The sequence below is a fragment of the Apteryx mantelli genome, unplaced genomic scaffold (genome assembly GCF_036417845.1).
Source record: "Apteryx mantelli isolate bAptMan1 unplaced genomic scaffold, bAptMan1.hap1 HAP1_SCAFFOLD_59, whole genome shotgun sequence".
In the NCBI taxonomy this organism is placed as follows: Eukaryota; Metazoa; Chordata; class Aves; order Apterygiformes; family Apterygidae; genus Apteryx; species Apteryx mantelli.
The window spans coordinates 924,890-945,475 of record NW_027118789.1 but is presented as its reverse complement, the minus strand read 5'-3'; the positions used below and the strand labels follow the sequence as shown (position 1 = coordinate 945,475).

General features: G+C 53.6%; 1 long non-coding RNA gene across 1 annotated transcript; it reads right to left on the bottom strand.

Moving 5' to 3' along the window:
- Positions 1–366: 366 nt before the first annotated feature.
- LOC136996615 (uncharacterized) lies at positions 367–867 on the bottom strand. The gene is made up of 4 exons (XR_010887616.1): positions 821–867; positions 663–725; positions 522–576; positions 367–428 (listed from the first exon to the last, which is right to left on the bottom strand). It is a non-coding gene; the product is annotated as an uncharacterized lncRNA (long non-coding RNA).
- Positions 868–20,586: the final 19,719 nt, after the last annotated feature.

The window sequence follows — 20,586 nt, the reverse complement described above, 5'->3', positions numbered from 1 at the left end:
CGCACGCACACACTCACGCAGGGTCAAGACACACCAACACCCGTGGCCTCTCAACTTAGCTTCTGCAGTGCTCTGGGTCACCATCCATCCTCAAGAGGCATCCTCAATGGCAGCTGCATCCTCTCTCATCTTCCTCCATTAGCCTTCATCACCTGCTAAACCAGAGTGCAAGCAGTCACCCCCAGGCCAGCCAGCTCTAGCCTCGTCCGCAGGAACGCCCTCCGCCAAAGAGCCATGGGCACTCTGCGCACCTGCACTGCTCCAATTCCAAATGCCAACGTCGTGGCTGGGGGGGGATGCCCACAGCACCTGCAAAAACAACACAAAGTGACTCTTCTGCCAGGCGACACTCACCAACCCCACAATGTCCAACAGTAATCCACTCACCTGAAATCCCCAGCCATACCTGGGAAAGGGCCACACTGTACCTGAAAAAAACAGAGCAAAAGACATCACCAACAGGAAGCCCAACACCACCCACCGCACAATAAACTTCTGACCCAACAAGCTCCTCCTCTCACCTGCTCAGGCTCTTGTCAGCACTCAACTTCTCCTCTCCACAACTTCCTGCAAAACCTGCAAACAAAGAGAAATCATGCGCTCAGGTGACACCTGCAAAACCACAGCAAATCCACATCAAGCATTTGCTCCCACACCCTTACCTGCTCTGCTCACCAATCCTGACTGCCACACCATGGGTCGTCATGCCAAGGCCTGCCACACACCTGTAAAACCAGAACAGCAGTGGGCAACAGGGACAGCACCAACGAGATAACAGCCCTACACTAGGCTCTGCTTCCTCTCTCAGACCAACACTCACCTTGCCATGCTCCTCCGGCACACAAGAAACCCGTTCTCCACATTGCTCCATGTGGACAAGCACAAAACAAATTAGCTAGGGAACCACTGACCATAACACTCTGCTTCCAACAACAAATCTCTAGCTCACCTTCTTAGGACATGACCCTGTTTTCCTCCATCTCCCTCAGGCACTCAGACCACTGCACCGCATCTACAAAAAGCAACATAAAGTGCAGCACACAGATGCTGACCGATCACCAGTCCATCACTGCCACACTCTACATGCTACCATTGCTAACACCCACAGGCAAGGCAGCTCCAGCCCCAAACAAACAGACATACAATCAGACAAAACAAACATACATAGGTACAAACATCAGACACAGACACGAAGGAAAGCCCTACAGAAAAAGAGCTATTCATACACATAAGATACTGCCAGAGAGAAAGCCCTACAACACCACAACCGCGTGAGTCAGATGCTCTGGACAAGCCCAGAAAAGAGTCAAATGCCACTGCCCGTGACAGAAAGGGCCCGGCAAAGCCAGGCAGATCGATGCAGAAGAGGCTGGCAAGAAAGACCTAAGCACGTGACAACGCAGGGAAGAGAACCCTGAACGGAGGCCAGGAAGATGCAAAACAAGAGCGGCCTCAAAAGAGGAGCAGCCAACAAGGCCTCGATGAGGGCCACAGAGATGATCGGCCACAAACGGCCACAATGCAAAGATGGAGCGACGGACAGCCCCTTTTAGCTGCCTGCACAGAACAAGATGCCATCCACTAGCACAAAGCTGATGAGTCAGACCAGTCAAAAGACAACGGATGCCTACCGTGCTAGTACTGCATGGAATGCTCCTTGAGCACAAGGAACAAGAACTACATCAAGACCTACTCTTGATTACTCTTCTGCCAGGCAACACTCACCAGCCCCACAATGTCCGACGCCAATCCACTCACCGGAAATCCCCAGCCATACCTGGGAAAGGGCCACACTGTACCTGAAAAAAACAGAGCAAAAGACATCACCAACAGGAAGCCCAACACCACCCACCGCACAATAAACCTCTGACCCAACAAGCTCCTCCTCTCACCTGCTCAGGCTCCTGTCAGCACTCAATGTCTCCTCTCCACAACTTCCTGCAAAACCTGCAGACAAAGAGAAATCATGCACTCAGGTGACACCTGCAAAACCACAGCCCATCCACATCAAGCACATCACGCCTGCTCCACTCACGCATCCCAACTGACATGCTATGGGTCACCATGCCAAAGCCTGTCACCACACCTGTAAAACCAGAACAGCAGTGGGCAACGGGGACAGCACCAACAAGACAACAGCCCTCTGCTAGGCTCTGCTTCCTCTCTCAGACCAACTCTCACCTTGCCATGCCTCTCCTGAGCACAAGCAACCCACTCTGCACATCGCACCACACTGACAAGCACAAAGCAAAAATGGATCCAGGAACCACTGCACACAACATTGCTTCCAACAACAAATCTCTAGCTCGCCTTCTTAGGACATTACCCTGTCTTCCCCAGTCCCCTGCAGGCACTCGCACCACTGTGCCACATCTGCAAAACAACAACATAAAGTGCAGCACACAGATGCTGACCAATCACCATTCCAGTCCAACACTGCCACACTCCACACACTACCATTGCTAACACCTACAGGCAAGGCAGCTCCAGCCCCAAACACACAGACAGACATACAAACATGAGACACAGACATGCAATAGAGCCCTACACAAAAAGAACTATTCCCACACATAAGACGCTGCTGGCCAGAAAGCTCTACGATGCCACAACCGTGCAGCTCTGATGCTCTGGATAAGCCCAAAAAAGAGTCTAATACCACCACCCATGACAGAAAGGGGCTGGAAAAGCAAGAAATATTGATGCAGAAGAGGCCAGCAAGAAAGACCTGAAGCTGTGACGACACAGGGAAGAAAACCCTGAAAGAACGCCAAAAACACACGGAAGAAGAATGGCCAACAAGATCTCAAAGATGGCTGCAAAGATGACCGGCAACAAATGGCTACGATGCAAAGCCAGTGCAACAGACCGCCGCTTTTAGCTGGCTGCACGGAACAAGACGCCATCCATTGGTGCAAGGCTGGTGAGTCAGGCCAAGCAAAAGACAACGGATGCCTACCGCACTAGTGCTGCACAGTGTGGGCCGTGCTCCTTGAGCACAAAGGAACAAGACCATCATCAAGACCTGAGCAAAAGATAGCACAGCTACAACACACACCACATAGACTACACAACACAGACGCAGGTTGGAGCTGCCCTGCCTAGCACACCCTCACCTTCTGCCACGCACGCCCACTGTCTCTGCCTCACACACAGCACTCATCCAGAAGAGCCCATACTACACTGTCAGCACACACACAGCCGAGACACATCAATACCCGTGGCCCCTCAACTTAGCTTCTGCAGTGCTCTGGGTCAACATCCATCCTCAAGAGGCATCCTCAATGGCAGCTGCATCCTCTCTGATCTTCCTCTGGTCACCTCATTTGCCATCATCACCTGCCAAACCAGAGAAAAAGCAGTTACCCCCAGGCCAGTCAGCTCCAGCCTCGTCTGCAAGAGCACCCTACATCAAAGCCCCATGGGCACTCTGCTCACCTGTGCTGTGCCAATTCCAAACTCCAACATTGTGCCTGGGGGGACACCCACAGCACCTGCAAAACCAAAACAAAGTTTCTGTGCTGCCAGGCAGCACTGACCAGCCCTAGAACAACTGAAACACCATTCTGATCACCCATTCTACCTCACCTGAAATCCTCAACCATTCCTGCAAAAGGCCCACACACTACCTGAAAAAGCAAAGCATACAGCCCCAGAACCCAGGGTAGGGGTCAGAAGCAGAGCCACCAAAGAGCATGTGGCAGTGGGTTCAGGGGCACGGACATAACAAAGGAGCTGGCAGGCAAGACTGCCAATGGTTTCCTCGTGGTCCAGAGAAGTCCAACAGTTTCTTCCCTCTCAGCACTGAGGCTTGGGTAGGAAAAGAGGTGAGCTTGTTACTTGTTTGTAGGTTAGTTTCTGAGCCCTTGGGGCACATGCGCTTACTCACAATTGGGTTTGGTGTCCAGTGACGTGACTTCCTTTCTCGTCATACTGCACTTGAAGGGAGGGAGGATGCTTCCTTCCCTCTTCAGATAAAGTCGGGACTCTTCTACAAGTCTACATGCCACAAAAACCCCACACAGTATCTCCCTGAACAGGGCTGACAATATTTCTGAGGAGCAGCAAAACATCTAGCAAGCGAGCCAGAAACCAGACTAGCTGATGAGAGCAATACCTCACACACATCCCAGTTACTGGAGATGCTACCAAAAAAACAAAAAAACCCAAAAAAACCCTAAACATCCCACACACCTAGCGTGTAAATGTAAGAGGAAATGTTTTTCCCAGGACCTCTGCTGTCTCCTCTTGTCTGCAGTCCAGGAGAGGAACAAACAATTCCTCAAGTGTGATCCTCTTGAAAGAGTCCAGTGACGAAGCTGCATTCCTTCCACAGTAAACACAGAAACACCAGAAAACAATACTGACAGGTAACAGAAGATACAACTGGAGACTCAGAAGCCCTCTCTCACCCCTGAACACCCCCACACCAAGATATTGACCCCAAGAAAAAAACTGCCTGCAACAAGCAGCTTTCTGAAATGCTCACAACTCCAGCTTGAGCCATCCCCTTGCTCTTACATTAAGGAATGGCCTTTGCTTCTCCAAAGGCAGCAATAAATCTTCCTGGGTAGCTTCACTTCCTCAAATTCCATTCTTTGCCAAGGCAATTCCAGAGCACTGCCCCCACAGCAGAACAAAAGCAGAATGAACTCCCTGGCCCCAGACCCTGGCTTTATGTAACCCTAACCCCACCCACTGACCCACCCACAAGCCCTTGGAAGAGGAGGGGCAAACCAATGGCAGCCATAAATACACAGGGCTAGGCAAAAGCAAGGCTTTTTCTTCCGCTCGGTATCTAGAATGGAGAGCATAGAAAGGATAAACAGACCTCTTTGATGAAGCAGACCATCTGCTTGGTTACTGACACTTCATATACTGTATCCATAATATCAGGAGGTACGTTATTTTTTACCCTAACTAGCACTAGCCTTTGCATTAAAAACTAGAAAGCACTTCTGCTTATGCTTAGGAAGAAAGCTACAATGTTCCACATAACCTATAAAGGGCACGCTATACCACAGTCCTGTCATTGGTTCAGGCCTGCATGTAGTACAGCTGTTCTAGCAGGGCGGCATTTCCTGTAGGGTAAAGCAAGAGATCAGAATAAACTCCTGGAACATGTATGCTTCTGTAATGTGAGTTCTTCCAAAGAGAGGTGTTTCCTATATAGTACCTAGAGTAATTAGAAAAAGGGATCATTGGGCAGAATGGGTAGATCTCCAGGGGAACACGAGCTCTGTTTCTCTAGATGAATGAGACACACAAGGAGACAAAAGGGGTGCTAAGAGGACTGGAGAACCAACACAGGGCTCTAGGGCACAAAAAAGGCTTCCAGAAGGGGTTCTGAAGGCACTAGAGGGGTCCTACAAGGTCTAAAGGGCCAAAACAGAGCTTGGGAACAAAAGGAAGGCTGAAAGAATAGTCCAAAGTAAAATAAAGGGCTTCCTCAGGGCTCGACAGGACAAACAGAGATCCGTGCAGAACAACAAAACTCTGAAGAAGAATCCAGAACAGATCAGACATCTCTTACAGAGACTAGAGAGCAACTAAAAGAAGCCAGAATAGGACAACCAAGGCCTCCCAAGGGGCCCAGAGGAAAACAGGGGTGCTCAGGCAACTGAATGATGAAAAGAGCACTCTAGGGCATAAGAGGCCTCAGGAACAATTCTGAGAACACTACAGAAGTCCTAAAGGAGCTAGAAACCAAAAGACAACTCTAGGGAACAAGAAAGGCAAAAAGAGTAGTCCGGAACACCCTAGAGGGGTCCTAGGGGCACTAGATGGCCAAAAAAGTAAAAACTGGGGAGCAAGGAAGACCTCCAGAGGTGGTCTGAGGGGACAAGAGTTCTGCAGGGTGTGGAGGGCCAGAAGACAGCTCTGGGGCACAACCAAGGTCTCTGGAGGTGTTCTGGGGGAACAAGAGGGGTCCTAAGGGGTCTAGAGGGCCAAGATACAGCTCTGGGGCAGAAGGAAGCTGAAAGAGTAGTCCAGAAGGCACTAGGGGGGTGCTAAGCGCTCTACATGGAGAAAACATGACTCTGAGGAACAAGGAAGAAACCTGGAAGGCTTCTGAGGAGACCAGAGGGCTCCTAAGGAGACTACACGGCCAAGACATAAAAACAGGGCAACAAGACCGACCTCCGGAGGTGCTCTGAGGAGACAGAAGAGCTCCTATGGGATGTGAATGGCCAAAAAGAGGGCTCCAGGGCACAACAAAGGCCTCCAGAGGAGTTCTGAGCGGACTAGATGGGTCCTAAGGGGACTCGAGGGCCACAAGACAGCTTTAGGGCATGACAAAGGCCTTTGGAAGGGTTCCGAGGGGACTAGAGTGGTGCTAAGTGGTCTAGAGGGCCTACAGAGGTCTGTGGGTGTAAACCAAAAGGCCAAAGGAGGGGGCCAAAGCAGAATAGAGGGCTGCTAAAGGGGCTGGAGGGCCAACGGAGGGCTCCGGAGGGACTCTGAGGAGACTACAGGGTTCCACAGAGGGCTGGGGGGCCAGAAGACAGCTCTAGGGCACTATTGTGGCCAAAAGACGGGTCCAGGGCAGACTAGAGGGTTGCTGAGAGGGCCGGGTGACCAAAGCAGGGCTTCATGGCACAACAAAGGCCTCTGGAGTGGTTCAGAGGGGACTCGAGGGGTGTGAAAGGGGCTGGAAGGCCAGAAGATGACTCTGGGGCACAAAAGAAGGCTGAAAGAGTAGTCCGGAGTGCACTAGAGGGGGCGCTAAGGGGTCTAGAGGGCCAACAGAGGTCTGCAGGTGGAAACTAAAAGGCCAAAGGAGGGGGCCAAAGCAGAACGGACGGCTGCTAAAGGGGCTGGAGGGCCGACAGAGGGCTCCAGGGCATGAAGAAGGGCTCCAGAGGGATCCTTGTAATCTTGCAGGATCTAGAGAGAAACAAAGACTTCTTAACGGACAGGAGAACAAATGCAGTGCCTTGGAGCACACCTAAAGGCAAATGGATAGGTCCTGAGGGAACTAGGGAGCAAATGTGTGAGTCCTGGGGAGACAAGGGGGAAAACTGAAGATTCTGGGGCATTAACTCACCCGCCATAATCTTCCTGCTTGGACCCTGTCTCTTACCTCTGAGAAGTTGGCCTTTGCTTTCATTCCACAGGCAGCTGTCAGCTGTTGCATAGTCTTGGCAGACAAGTTAGGGACCGCTGCCCAGGCAGTCGTGACCCTCAACACCACATGCTCAGAAAAGTTCTCAGGAAGTCATGCAGATTCATAACCTGAAGGGCAAAAAGCAAATATCTCTTGAGAACAGTTTTTATTTCATCATAGGAGCAATTTTTCCCTCTCTTCTCCACTGTACTGCCTCTAACAACACACCTTCCTCATCACCATTTTCCCCCATTACTTCTACTCCTCTCAGTTGCCCCTGTTGCATCTCAGTTGCATCTTAGTCCTCTAAAGCAGCTGTTTCTCATCCACATGTACTTTCATTTCCTGTCACCGATTCCCCTTCCTGTTTGTCCTATAGCAGGCAGCTGAGACACCCTGGCCTGGTGTTTAGCCGCACATCCCTTTTCATCTGGCCAGCAGCTGAGACAGAGCAGAGGGCAGCAAGAAGGGTGGCTCTGAACATAGTAGACCTGGGTACCAAGCAACACAGAAGCAGCAGCAAGGCATCAAAGAGATCGCATCTTTGTAAAGAAAATACTTATAGTTCCAGGTCCTTAGAGGCAACTGGGGATTCTCTGTATGCATGCCCAGGCCTCCTACAGGCTCTTTCCGCACAGTTAAAGGTACCTGAATGCAATGACCTTGGGAGGCAGGGACACAGTGTCCCTGGGGCTGCTGTGAGGTACCTGTGGCTGTTCCAGGGTCTCTCAGGCTGTTCTAGGCTCCTTGGACAGAAACAGTGCTGATCACATTTCCTTGAGGACTTTCCCTTGTGCTGCATAACAGGACAGCTCTGCACCAAGCCCTCCCAGCACCACTGCTCCTCATAGCTGATGCCTAACTAGCCTCAGTTCTGAGCAAAGCTATGACTACCAGTCCACACAGCCCCTCACACTCTCCTTGCCCTCCCCGTTGCTGAGAGGAACAGCCCCAGCCCCTGGGGACAACCCTGCCTGGTCACACCAGAGATGCAAAACACTTCCTGACCTGTACGAGGGAAAAACTGGGAAATTCCACTGTCCCCGATGACCTATGGGGACTCTCGCATGAGCGGCACATGTCCAGTAAGGACCAGACACAGCAGGCCACTGCTGCAGGGCGGAAGAGGCACAGGCACCTGGAACTACAGCTCCAGGCCTGCCACAGAGCACAGCGCAAACGGCTGCTGGGAATCCCGCTGACAGAGACCTGCACCTCCTGCCACCTCGAGAGGCGCAACATGATCTCCCAGAAGGCCAATATAGGAAGACTACACCTCCCGGCATGCCCTGCAGAGCAAAATGGCCACCGGGAAAACCATTGCCAAAAGACTATACCTCCCAGAATGCCGTGCAGGCTAAAATGGCCTCCCGGAAGCCCCGTGCCGGAAGACTATTGCTCCCGGCATGCCGCGCAAAGTAACATGGCCGCCCAGAAGCCCAGTGACAGAAGACTATTGCTCCCGGCATGCCGCGCAAAGCAACATGGCCGCCCGGAAGTCCAGTGTCGGAAGACTACTCCTCCCGGCATGCCGTGGGGGGGGGGGTTGTGCAGCGTTTCGTCAGGTTTGACCCTCTGGCGATTCCGTTCCGACCCGCCCCTATTCCCCCCCTCGGGACCCGGATACCGCCGCAAAGCCGGGAGCGCGGCCCCGCGATCCCCCGCACCGGCCCCGGACTCCCACGACACCGCCGCGACCGGCCCCGGCTCAGCTCCGACACTGCCTCTGCCCCCCCCCGCAGTCCTCCCCAGGGATTCTCTTGGGATCCCTCCTCCCCCGCCCCGACACGCTCCCGGTCTGACCCAGGACCACCCCCCCCCCCCCGCTCCTCCGACCGCGCAATAAACCCCACCACAGCCCCGGCGCTCCCCCTTCCTACCCCCCCGCCCCACCACAGCCCCGGCGTACACCCTCCCTGCCCGCTCTCCATGGCCCCAGTGCACCGCTCTTCCCCACCACGTCCTCGGCCGGCCCCCACTGTCCCGGTGCACCGCCATCCCCAGCCCCGGTGCGCCCTGGTTGTGCCGCGTTGCCCGGGACGCTCCCGTCCGCCGGGACCCCAGCACGTGGGGGACCCGCAGCCCCGAGTGTGGACACCCTCGCCCTGCTCACCTCCTCCATGGTGCAGCCGCCGTGCTGGTCCCAGCGGGCGGTGCTCAGCGGCAGCTCCATTGTCCCGGACTGGCCCCAGCGCAGGCTTCCCCCAACTGCAACCCCAACCCCGGTGCGTACCCACTGTTGCCATCAGCCCCACCTGGGGCTCATCCTGCCCCCCCAGCCCCACCTGGGGATCATCCCAGCCCTAGGGCCCACAGCTGCAGCCCATCAGGAACTGGGGAGGGGGAGTGGCTATCAGCCCCACCATGGACAGCTGGGGCTCCCAGGGCAGCAGAGGCACCCCCACTCCTGAGAGCAGGTTGCTGAAAGCTGAAGGGAGACCCCTGGGGTATACAGAGAGGAAAAGGAAGTATTCAGGAGACAAGAGAACAAATCCAGAGCTGTGGGTGCAACAAAAGTAAAAAAAGGCAATGATAGAGCAAACAGTGACTCTGGGCGCACCAGAAGGCAAAGGGAGGGCCCTGGGGCACACCAAGAAGCACCCAGAAAACTCTGGGACAGGGGAGAAAGCTAAATGGAGAACTTTGGGGCATGCTGCAAAGCAAACACAGGGCCCTGGGGCACACCAAAAGGCACAAAAGGGGGCTTGAGGGCAACCCAAAATGTGAATTGAGGGCTCCTGAGGGCATCAGAGGGCAAACACAGGGCTCTGGGGCAAACCAAAATACAAACGAAGGGCCTTGGTGCACACAAAAGGGACCATAAGGCACATCACACGGCTCGAAGTGGCTGATGGGACAGTGCCTGCAGGCTCCCCCCATCCCCACAGAAACTATCTCCCAGCTCCAGGCGCATAGGCCTCCTCCCCAGACACACAAGGGACATGGCAAAGTGCTGAAAGCAAATCCGGAAGCAGCCTGGAGACCTCACGCAGCCCTGGAGGGGCCCTGGCTGCCCCCAGGATGATGAGAAATGCCACTGACACCACCCCAAGGTCCAGGCAATGCAAGGGAAATTCCCCACAGCCCTGCGAACAGCACTGGGTTCCCTGGGAACCGCAGGGACACCAAAGTACGAGGGACTTGGGGATCAGCTCCCAGCAGCACACACAATGTGTAACCTCCTCCCCTGAGCATTATCTTCAGGCAAAGCGATGGCAGGAACCACAGACATGAGTGCAAAGAATAAAGCAACTGTTTATTGTTTTACTGAACAGAAACAACACCTGGGCGTGAGTCTGCCATGCTTCCCCTTATCCTGTGACACCTGAAGAGTCATGACCGCACCAGTGTTCATCCATCTGTCAGGGAAGGGTCAGCTCCTGCTGCTGCCCCTGACGTGGCAGGTTTCTGAGTAGTCAATAACCTACCCCCTCTGCTCTTTCCTTCAGGGATAGGATCCAGCTCTGAGAGTTGACAGGAAAATGCCTGATCTCGCCTGCCTGTGCTTCTGCCCTACCCCAGACTAGAGCCCTGCAGGACACACTCACAGTGCTCAGCTCACCCATCGCATCGCCAGTCTCGGTGTGATGGGCCTGCGCCACATGAAACCCAGACCTCAGGTCAGTGCACAGAGCTGAACGCTGGGTACAGGGGAAGGTTACAAACCCCAAAGGAGGGTTCACAGCCTGCTGCTTAGGCTTCAGGGCTTCCAGTTTATTATCCAAGGATTTAGCCCTTTTCGTTGATCAGTAAGCTGTAAACCCTGCACCCTAAGTGACAAACTGCAAATCTTGGAATCCAAATGGTTGCCAAAGCTTTAAAATTTAGGGATGAGGTTGGATTTTAAATTCTGTGCCCTGATTGCTAAATGAGCAAACTGTAAACTCTGACTGATAAAGACTGAGCCCCACAAAATGAAGTAATACACCATAACCCCTGAGTGACAGACCCTCAACAACAAACTAAACAATAAACCTTAAGTGAAAAACTTCAAACCCTCAGCTTTAAGCAAGAAACACCAAAGCACCCATGAGCATGAGAACAGTACAGAGAAGCCATGGGGTTTTGCCCACAGCTTAAGAAGTTTCCCCTTCCTTTAGAATGGCAGCAGAACAGGAAGACACGCACCAGAATCCTGTTACAGCTGCTGTTTATAGGCTTGGTTTTAGCCACCGTTCAAATGTGAGCATGTGCAAGAATCATGCCACTGGACTGCACTAAGCTGCACTTGCACTGAACCTACCCGAAACACCACAAGCACTAATTCATCTCTGTTACAGACAATTACATTTTTGGTCCTCTCAGCTCTATGGGCAAACATCCACAGCCAATGACACCAGTAACCACCGAGGGCAAAACCACCTTCCACCTCCCAGCCCTGCTCACATACAGTGCAGCCCCAGGATTTAGCTGTGTCAACGCTGCAAGTCAGAGCTCATCCTCCATGGCCAGCCACAGATCTCCACAGAGCTCCCAGCTGTGACAATGCTCCTTTGACTGCTGGACTATGCTTCAGCACCTGCAAAGCGGCCAGAACGGTTACTGAGAGGCACAGCCCTCCTAAAACTACTCCCTAGTCCAAGGCCCATAATTGTTTCCGCAATTACGACTGACCCTCTGTGCTGCTTCACTCACCCTCTCTGGCTCCATTTCATTGCAAGGATGTCACAGCAACCCTCACGTACAGTCAGGCTCGCTCAGGCACCTGGCCACCTCCAGCCTTCAGTAGATCATCCTCCTCAGGGAAACTGTGCCGCTCACAGACACTCTCAGAAAGCGCTGTCCAGCCAAGGCAGGATAAAAACTAAGGCCTCCAGAAACTCCAAACTCTGCAGAGACTGAGCTGATGGGAAACTGACTCTGGCTGGGACAGTGACAGGAGGAGGATTTTGCTTCACTCGCTCAGGCTGCCTAGCAGACAACACAAGCGGCCCAAGTCAGACAGACCCTACTGGAAAGCCCTATGACACGACAGCGTGCCAGAAAGCAGAGTCGAGCGCAGGCTCCTGGAAGAGGAGCAGAGCAAGGCTGATGCAGGGAAGACACCAGTTTGCATAAAGGCAGACCTGACAGAAAGCTGGGCTCAATGCCAGCATCACGATCGTGACTCAAGCTGCACCACACAGCAGCCCTGTCCGCGCACAGGCGGACAAGACGCAATAACTGCAGACTGCGCTGACGAGTAGGACAGACAACAACAGCAGCAGCTCCAGACCGCCCTACCACGAGCACCTGTCCTAACATCCGAGTACTCAGAGCCTCTGCTGCTCTCTGCCTCCGTGACACCTTCCTTCCCCAGAAGCCTCTTCACTGCCTGCTCCATCTCCCACTGCATCTTTGGCCCATTACTGCTCCCCCACTGCACAGCCACAGCCCTCCACACGCAGAGTCACTGCAGAGGTGTCTGACATGACCGGAACCAGGCAGACTGATGGGACCCACTGGTCGCTGCTGGCACCGGACAGAGTGACAGGGAAAGAAAGAGAAGGATGGCGAGCTGGACAGAGGGACAGGGAGTGGAACCGGACGGACCCAGTCAGCCCGGAAAAGCTCTCGCCACACTCCAACCCACTTGCCTGCTGAGCACGCAAAGTCCCTGCAGAGGTGTCTCACAAGACCCGAACCAGGCAGATTGCTGGGACCCTCTGGGTGTTGCTGATCATCTCTGCTGAGTGCCAGCTGCCTCTTGGCACCTGCCACACCAGACAAAACACAAAGCAACGACAGACCTTCGGCTGGGCAAGGGACAGAGAGCAGAACAGAAGAAAAGAGGGATAGAGAGCTTGGCAGACGGATGGAGAAAGAAAGAGAAGACTAGAGACCTGGCCCCAGGGTTAAGGGTGCTGGACAAAGGAATAGACAGAGAGGGATAGAGGGCCAGACAGATGGATGGAGGGCTGCACAAAGGACTGGGGAGCAGAAGAGGGAAAAACAGAGATACAGAGGTGGACAGAAGAATAAAGAGAGGAAAGGAGGGAAGGGGAGGCAGACAGAGGGACAGGCAGCAAAAGAGAAGGGGGGAGAACCAGAGAGAGGAATGGGGACTGGAAGAGAGGGACAGGGAGCTGGTCAGAGCAATGGGAAGAGAAAGAGAAGGATGAAGAACCAGCCAGAAGGGTGGGGAGAGAAAAAGAGGGAGGGAAAGTCAGACAGAGAGATGGGATAGAACAGCAGAAAAGAGGGATAGGGAGGCCAAAAGATGGATGGGGAGCTGAACAAAGGGACGGAAATAGAAAGAGAAGGCTGGAGAGGAGGACAGAGGGCTGGAGAGGCAAAGAGAGGTACAGAGAGACAGATGAGAGTGGCAGAAGGATGGGGAGGCGGACAGAAGGACAGCGAGCAGGTAGTGGGATAGGGAGAGGAAGAGGAGCAGGACAGAGCAACAGGGAGCCAGTCAGAGGGATGTAGGTATTGAGAGAGGGATGGAAAGCGTACAAGAGGGATGGGCAGCTGGGCAGAGAAAAGAGTAGCTAAATAAAGGGATGGGGCACCGGACCGAGCCACGGGGAAAGAAAGAGAAGGATGGAGAGCTGGACAGAGGGACAGGGAGCAGAACTGGATGGATCCAGACAGCCTGGAACAGCCCTTGCCACTCTCCATCCCCGTTCACCTGCCAAACACGCAGAGCTCTCTGCACACCACTGTGCCCAAAGCCCACTTGTGGGTCTGCTGGCCTGTTTCCCTACAGCTCCAGGGTGTCTGCGTCTGCAAGAGCGAGGGTGCACGCACAGGCACAGACTGGGGAGGAACTTTGTGTTCACTCACGGTATTTTACTACTCCTTGTGCCTTAGCCCCTTTCAGAGGCTTAACCCCAAATTCTCTCAGCCCTTAACAACTTCAGTACCCACGGCACCTAGTTTTTCCACTCTCCAGTCTTCCTTGCTCTTTCCCGTCTTGTTTGAAAATCCTTCCAGACCCCTTCTGTACTTACACGCTTCCTTAAAACAGTATCACCAAAATCAACAAAATGGGCTGAGCTGCTCCTCTTCAAGTTGCCAGCCCTCAGAACGTTAGCCTGCAAATGAATCAAACCACCAAGGTCACTGGGAGAGTCTCGTTTTGGAGCTCTTCCCCCCCCCCCCAAAAAAAGCTTTAATGATGGTTCCCTAACCTGGGCAAACACAGATCCTCCTCTAAGCACTGTAGCGGTTTTTATTCTGGGGTCCCAAGTTGCTGTTATGACATTAAGCAGCCACCTTGTGGCCTCGCTAGCAACAGCAATGCCGTAGTGATTGGGCTACCAGGCGCTATCCCCCCCCTCCTTTGCTGGTCCGTGAATTGTGGCTTATTACTCACAAGTCCGGTAAGGACGCGGCCGACCCTCCTATGGCCAAAGGCTCCTCATCAGGACCGGGCAGAGAACCTTTCCACCGGCATTTGGAGTCTCCTGGCTGCTCCTGACACGTGATAACTTACAAAGGGCTGAGGGCGGTAGCCTGTAGTTCTTCATGGTGGCATACAGTCGTTCCCCGATGTTCTGAACACCTAGAATTAACACAATTTATAAATACAAAAATATTACCACTATAGGTTATAAAGCCGAGCTAAAATTTCTGCAGCCAAAGAAAACCTCTTCGTGTCTGACAGAACGAGCCATATGCACCAGCGCCTATAGCTCAAGGCTAGCAACCCCTCCCAGGCGACATTCTTCTGGCAGGCTGCGTAGCTGAACTCCTCCGTCTTGCCTAAGAGTCTCTGCTGGGACATAACAACTTTGTCAGCCAGTGCTTGTTGATGGAGGCATAGTAAAATCCATCGCCCTACAAAAGTATAAAGCAAAGCAAAAAAACAAAAAAAACCCCATTCAAAGCTCTGCAGAGAATCATAAGAATCCAAAGCTGTTTATAAGCACAAAAGCGGATCTAATACACACACAAGCAAGGTAAATGAGAATACGCAAGCCACAAATACCGCTTCCCCCAATCTCTGTTTTGGAAGCTATGACGACAGTCGGGCTTGCTGTGAAAGGGAAGTTAGACTAAGTAGCCGCTAGAGATTAATCTTTCAGAAGCCTCCTGTATCCACATTTTTGGCACAACTGTGCTCTGTCAATTCAGACACACACAAGAAGATCCACTTCTTGTAACACTTGCACAGTAAACCCCCTCACCCCACCGCGCCCCGCTCGTTAAGATTAGTGCCCGCTGGGCCACTTGGATAGATGATGCTCTGCTGTCTATTCGCTTCCCTGACATTAGCTACTTCAGAGGGAACTGAGCAGATCGGATTGCCTCTGTCCTCTCAAAGGTGAAAGTCTCAAAGACAGTTACAGCCCAGACTGCTGCTAAACAGTCTTTCTCGCAGCCGGAGAATTTTTGTTCTGGCCCCAAAGGGGATGTAAGGATGATGCTACTGGCACCCACTTTCCCTTACCGCTGTTTTCTAACGGTGCTGCTCCCATGGACTCAGCAGATGTGGAAAGCATTACTGAAAAAGGCTTGCCTTGTCCTGGGAATTTGAGGGCAGCAGATTTTACAGCCACTTCTTCCAGTTCAGTGAAAGCAGCGTCACGTTCCTTGTTCCGTTCCTGACTCCTTTCCAGTAATTTCCACCACAGTCTGCTGATACCAGCAAAGCTATGTTAACACTCCTGGAGGAAATTAAATCCTCCTAAAACTGCTCTAAGTTGGAACTGACGAGAAGGAGCCTTAACTCCACAAGGCTTTAACCTTTCTTCCATCTACTGTCTTCCCGTTTCCCCAAGTACCATTGCCAGGTAATTAACCTGGGGTTGCGCTAACTGAGCCTTCCTGAAAGCGCTCTCTTAACTTTACAATTTGGACACTTCTGTCTCTCTGTCTCTTCAGTAACTCTGGCCACCTGACCACCATTCCCCTAAGATAATAGTTTGCTGTCTTGTAGCTCTTAAAGTATGATGCATCATAGATGCATAAAGTCACACGCGCAGAAATATATGTACGTAGCATACTTTTTGTAATGCGTACAGACCTTCCATTGTATGCTGGTGATCTATTATTTCGACCGCTATTAACGGCGATCCTTCCTCGCCAGGAGGAACGGGCTTTCCCTTTTTGGGCGATGGAGTTGGTTCCAGCTCTCAGTTGCTTCCATTTGATTTCATTACTTCAGCTTGCTTACATTTTTCTGATCTCTTCAACTTCAGCCATGGCAATCAATCTAAAAATTAAATATTATATCTTTCCCTTTCTATATATGCACGTATGATAACAAAACGGAACAGGTTACTTGGTCCTCAGTGCTGCCTCTGGGAGGCCAAAATAACTAACAGTCATTATCAAGAGTTACCTTAGTTACCCATGCCAGAACACCTCCTTCTGTAGCAGTTTCTGGTGATATCAAAGGTCCGCTAAACTGCATTTTTGCTTCCTTGTTTTTCATCCCATCCCTTCAGTATTAATCACAAAAAAACTGCTTGTCCAGCTTTTCTCTTTGTCAGCATTTCCTATCATTGGTTCCACCTCCGTTAGAAAGAGATAAACTTGCATTTTACTTGCAGTGAAACACTACTTAGATTTATGCATGTTCTTTTTCTCTTTACCGTGTTCTTTTCTGTTTTTTTTTTTTCTTTTCCTTAAAGGAAAGGTCTTAATACAGCACTTTGCATCATACATTGCAGGGTAAACAGTTTGGAAACATGACATACAGCAATTAGGGCTAGGTTAATAGACAGGGAGGCACATCACCTAATACTTACCTACACCATCTTCCATGAAACCTGATTTTTATTCTGCTTCAGTATTATTGTTACTGTTCAGTATCCTTTCTCAAACCCTTGTATACACACGCTTAACCGACAAGTCTCTCAGTCTTTAGCTACACGGAAGAACAACAGCACTTGATTTGCCTCTCTCTGCTTCAAACCTATTACTTTTTTGATACAGCTCCTAGATTCCTCTTACGCTCGGATGCTGACCTCACAGGTGATGACCAAAATGAACAACTGGATCACTAGGTCTAGCTGCTTCTCTTCAAGATGCCCCTCCTCGGTGGGCTACCCTGCCAAACAAACCGAGAAGACTGATGGGGCTGTGAGGGTATCAGATCCTTGGACCACTTCTCCAAGGCTTTCTGGGTGATTGACATAATTGCTTCTCTTCACATTACTCAAAGCCACATTCATCTATTACCTAAGACTAAACTGTTTCTATTTGAAGAGGGGACTGTTGTTTGTTGAAACTTTACATATAGTCCATAAACTGCTATGCATCATCTCTAGTCCCTTCTGCTGTCACAACACTTTCGGTAATTAAAGGTGGTAATTAAGAGCACCCATTGTCCTATGGGCTGGAGTAAGACATTTCTCCTGCTCTGAGGAGGTGCCTAAAACCCATGCTGTTTTCTGCAGCATCGCTGGGGCTTCCCATAGCCCATCAGTGCTCTCTTAGGCTTTTCCCAAGACTTTTATTTTTTTAGGTTATTCCTTAGCCTGTAATTTTATGACAATGTTCTCCTTAAGCATTGTGCACAGCATGATTATCCCAGGTCAGCCACCTTTACAGAGTCCTCTTGCACGCACAGAGGCTACTAAGAGGTGGCTCAGAAGAAAAGAGAGAAAAATCTGTTTGTCAGCTGTGCACCCACCCGTCAAGATTCTTCACCAAGAAGTGCTGTAAATTCCCTTTTCTCTCAAGTGGGACCAAGTCAAGGGGGAGACACAGATCACCTCCCATATTTATTAGAACACCTCACTGCTGTGGGGACTGGCTCTGGGAGTGGTTTTAGGATTGTTTGGGGCTTTGGGACAGAGTTTAGGGGAAAGTCTGGAGTCATTGACCATGTTGCGGCAGGGTTTGGAGGCATTTAGAGGTCTGTGGGGCTGTTGGGGCAGGACTTGTGGGTGGTTTAATGGCTTTGGGGGGGCTGGTTGCAGGAAGGGTGGGAATCTGCAGGGCCCTCAGGGTGGGGGGGGCCATCCCAGATGCACAGTGAGCGCGTAGGGGTGCCGCATGTGGCTGTCAGCTTTGCAGGAGGAGCCACTGGTCTCCTGCCCCACGAGAGGGGAGGAGGAGGAGGAGGAGGAGGGATCTACGAGCTTGCAAAGAACGCCAGAAGAGGCAGCAGGGAACTCCCCAAGGGCCCCATATCCCAGAAGAGCTGTGAAGGACCCTACGTGCCAGACAAGAGGAGGCATCAGGCTGCTGGGCCACTGCTGGAGACATCCAGACCCCTGTGCAGCACATGAGTGCCCGGGGAGCCGTCAGAGGCAACGGAGGACCTGTCACCACATACTGCACTGGGGAAGCCCATGGCTTTGGGGCAGCTGTACAGGAGGGAGCAGGGCTCAGCGAGGCTCAGCAGGGCTTTCAGTCAGTTGGTGCCCGCGTTGGCTGGTGACCACAGTCTGTGCCTGGGGGTGGGGGAGGCTCCAGGTGCCTGGGAGTGTCGTTCTTCTATCCATCTTCTTGCTTGCCTAGCCACAACTCTCAAGGAAATAACCTGGGGCTGCACTAATCGTACCTCACGTATGACTGAAGTGACCTTCAACCTGCTGGGTCCAGAAGTTTTAAACCTCCTCAGGACTTACCAGCACTCTCGGGCATGCCTGCCATAACAGGAGCCGTCCTCCCGCGGACACCGCGCCACAACCCTGCTCTGGGGCCCGCCTGCCTCCCCGCTCCTCCGGGCCGCATCCGCAGGGGCGAGCGCACACCCTGGCCCGCGCTGGGGAGGAACTGGGGCCCTAAAGGCGACACACGAGGCAGGAAAAGTCCGACCGCGCTCCGGCAGACGCCGCCCCACGCAGGCCCTGCCCTGCGCTCCTTGCGCAGCGCGGTGCGGCGCCAGGCCCAGTCCCCGCCACCCCTTGCCCTGCACTGCCGCCTCCACGCACCGATGGCACCAGCAGCCAGGACGCAACCTGACGCCCGCAGCCGCCCAAAGGCCTGCGCTCGCCTCACCGGCACCCCCAGGTCCTCGACTCCGGGCGGCCTTGGCCCTCACCCACCGCTGCCACCGAGCGAAAATGCCAGCCCCGCTTGCCGCCGTGCTGCTCCCCGCTGCCGCGCATGCGCAGGCCGCCAACGCAGCGCGGCTGCAGCAAGGGCCCGGTGCTTGAGCACCGCGCGTGCGCTGGCTGCGGACCGAGCGGGAGGGGCAGGGGGGAGCAGGGGGAGCGGGAGGGAGGTGAGACCTGCAATGGCGCCCTCGCGTGCTTGCCGCATGGTGCTGCAGCCGGCCGGCTCGGGCGTGTGAACCACAGCCCGCTGCGGCCCCGTGGGGCTCCCACCAAGCAACGAGCGCCCCGAGGCTGCCCGTGCCCGTGCCTGTGGCGGGCATCAGCGAGCAGGCTCTGGTGCTGCCCCGGTGAGAGGGCACCGCGGAGCAGCTCCGAGATGGCACCGCCCGTCCCCGCGACACCAGGAAGCACCGATAAGGAACAGTGTTCTGCGCCACCGGCCTGTGAGCACCGGGAAGGGGCGACGAGCACGGCCCATTCACTTACCTGTTACCGAAGCACTGGAGAGTAGTGGCGAACACGGCGACGGGCACTGCGTCTGCGCGCCGGCTGGCTGCGGTGTTCTTTGTACGCGGGGGGAGGGCAGTGGTGGCTGCAGCACGGGCGCGTCGACACCCGAGGGCAGCAGTGAGCACGGGAAGCCAGTGCGCGTGCGCTCGCCTTGCGTGTGCAGTACGGAGCTTTTGACACCCGGGGGCAGCAGTGAGAACGACGGGAGGCAGGGCGCACGCGCTACGGTGCAGCAGTGCTTTTTCGACACCCGAGCAACACATGTGTGGTAAGGAACAGACACAGCGGGCCACTGCTGCAGGGCGGAAAAGGCACAGGCACCTGGAAGTACAGTTCCAGGCCTGCCACAGAGCACAACGCAGCCGGCTGGTGGGAACCTCGCTGACAGAGAACTGAACCTCCCGCCACCTCGAAAGGCACAACATGGTCTCCCAGAAGCCCCCTATGGGAAGACTACATCTCCCGGCATGCCCTGCAGACTAACATGGCCACTGGGAAAACCACTGCCAGAAAACTATACCCCCCCCCGCATGCTGTGCAGACTAACATGGCCGCCCGGAAGCCCAGTGCCGGAAGACTACTGCTCCCAGCATGCCCGGGGGGGGGGGATGCTGCAGTGTTTGAGCCTGTGGCGACTGCGTTCCGTCTCGCCCCTCTTCCCGCCGCACGCCCGCCCTCGGGACCCGGATGCCGCCGCAGAGCCCGGAGCGCCGCCTCGCGATCCCCAACACCGGCCCGGGACTCCCCCGACACTGTCCACGGAGAGACTGATATTTTCGGAACGCGACGGCAGCTGCGAGCACGGCAGGAAGCAGTGCGCGTGTTGCGGGTGCAGTACTACTTTTTCGACACGCGAGGGCAGCAGTAAGCACGGCGGGGCGCAGTGCGCATGCGCACACCCCCCCCCCGGGTGCCGTTCTGCAAAAGACTAATGGCTTGATCACCTGTGTACCACTTACCTGGCTTGATTACCACAGGTATTAGTAATGAAAGTGCATAGCCTTCTCTAAAAGGTAAATATGGTCTTTTCAA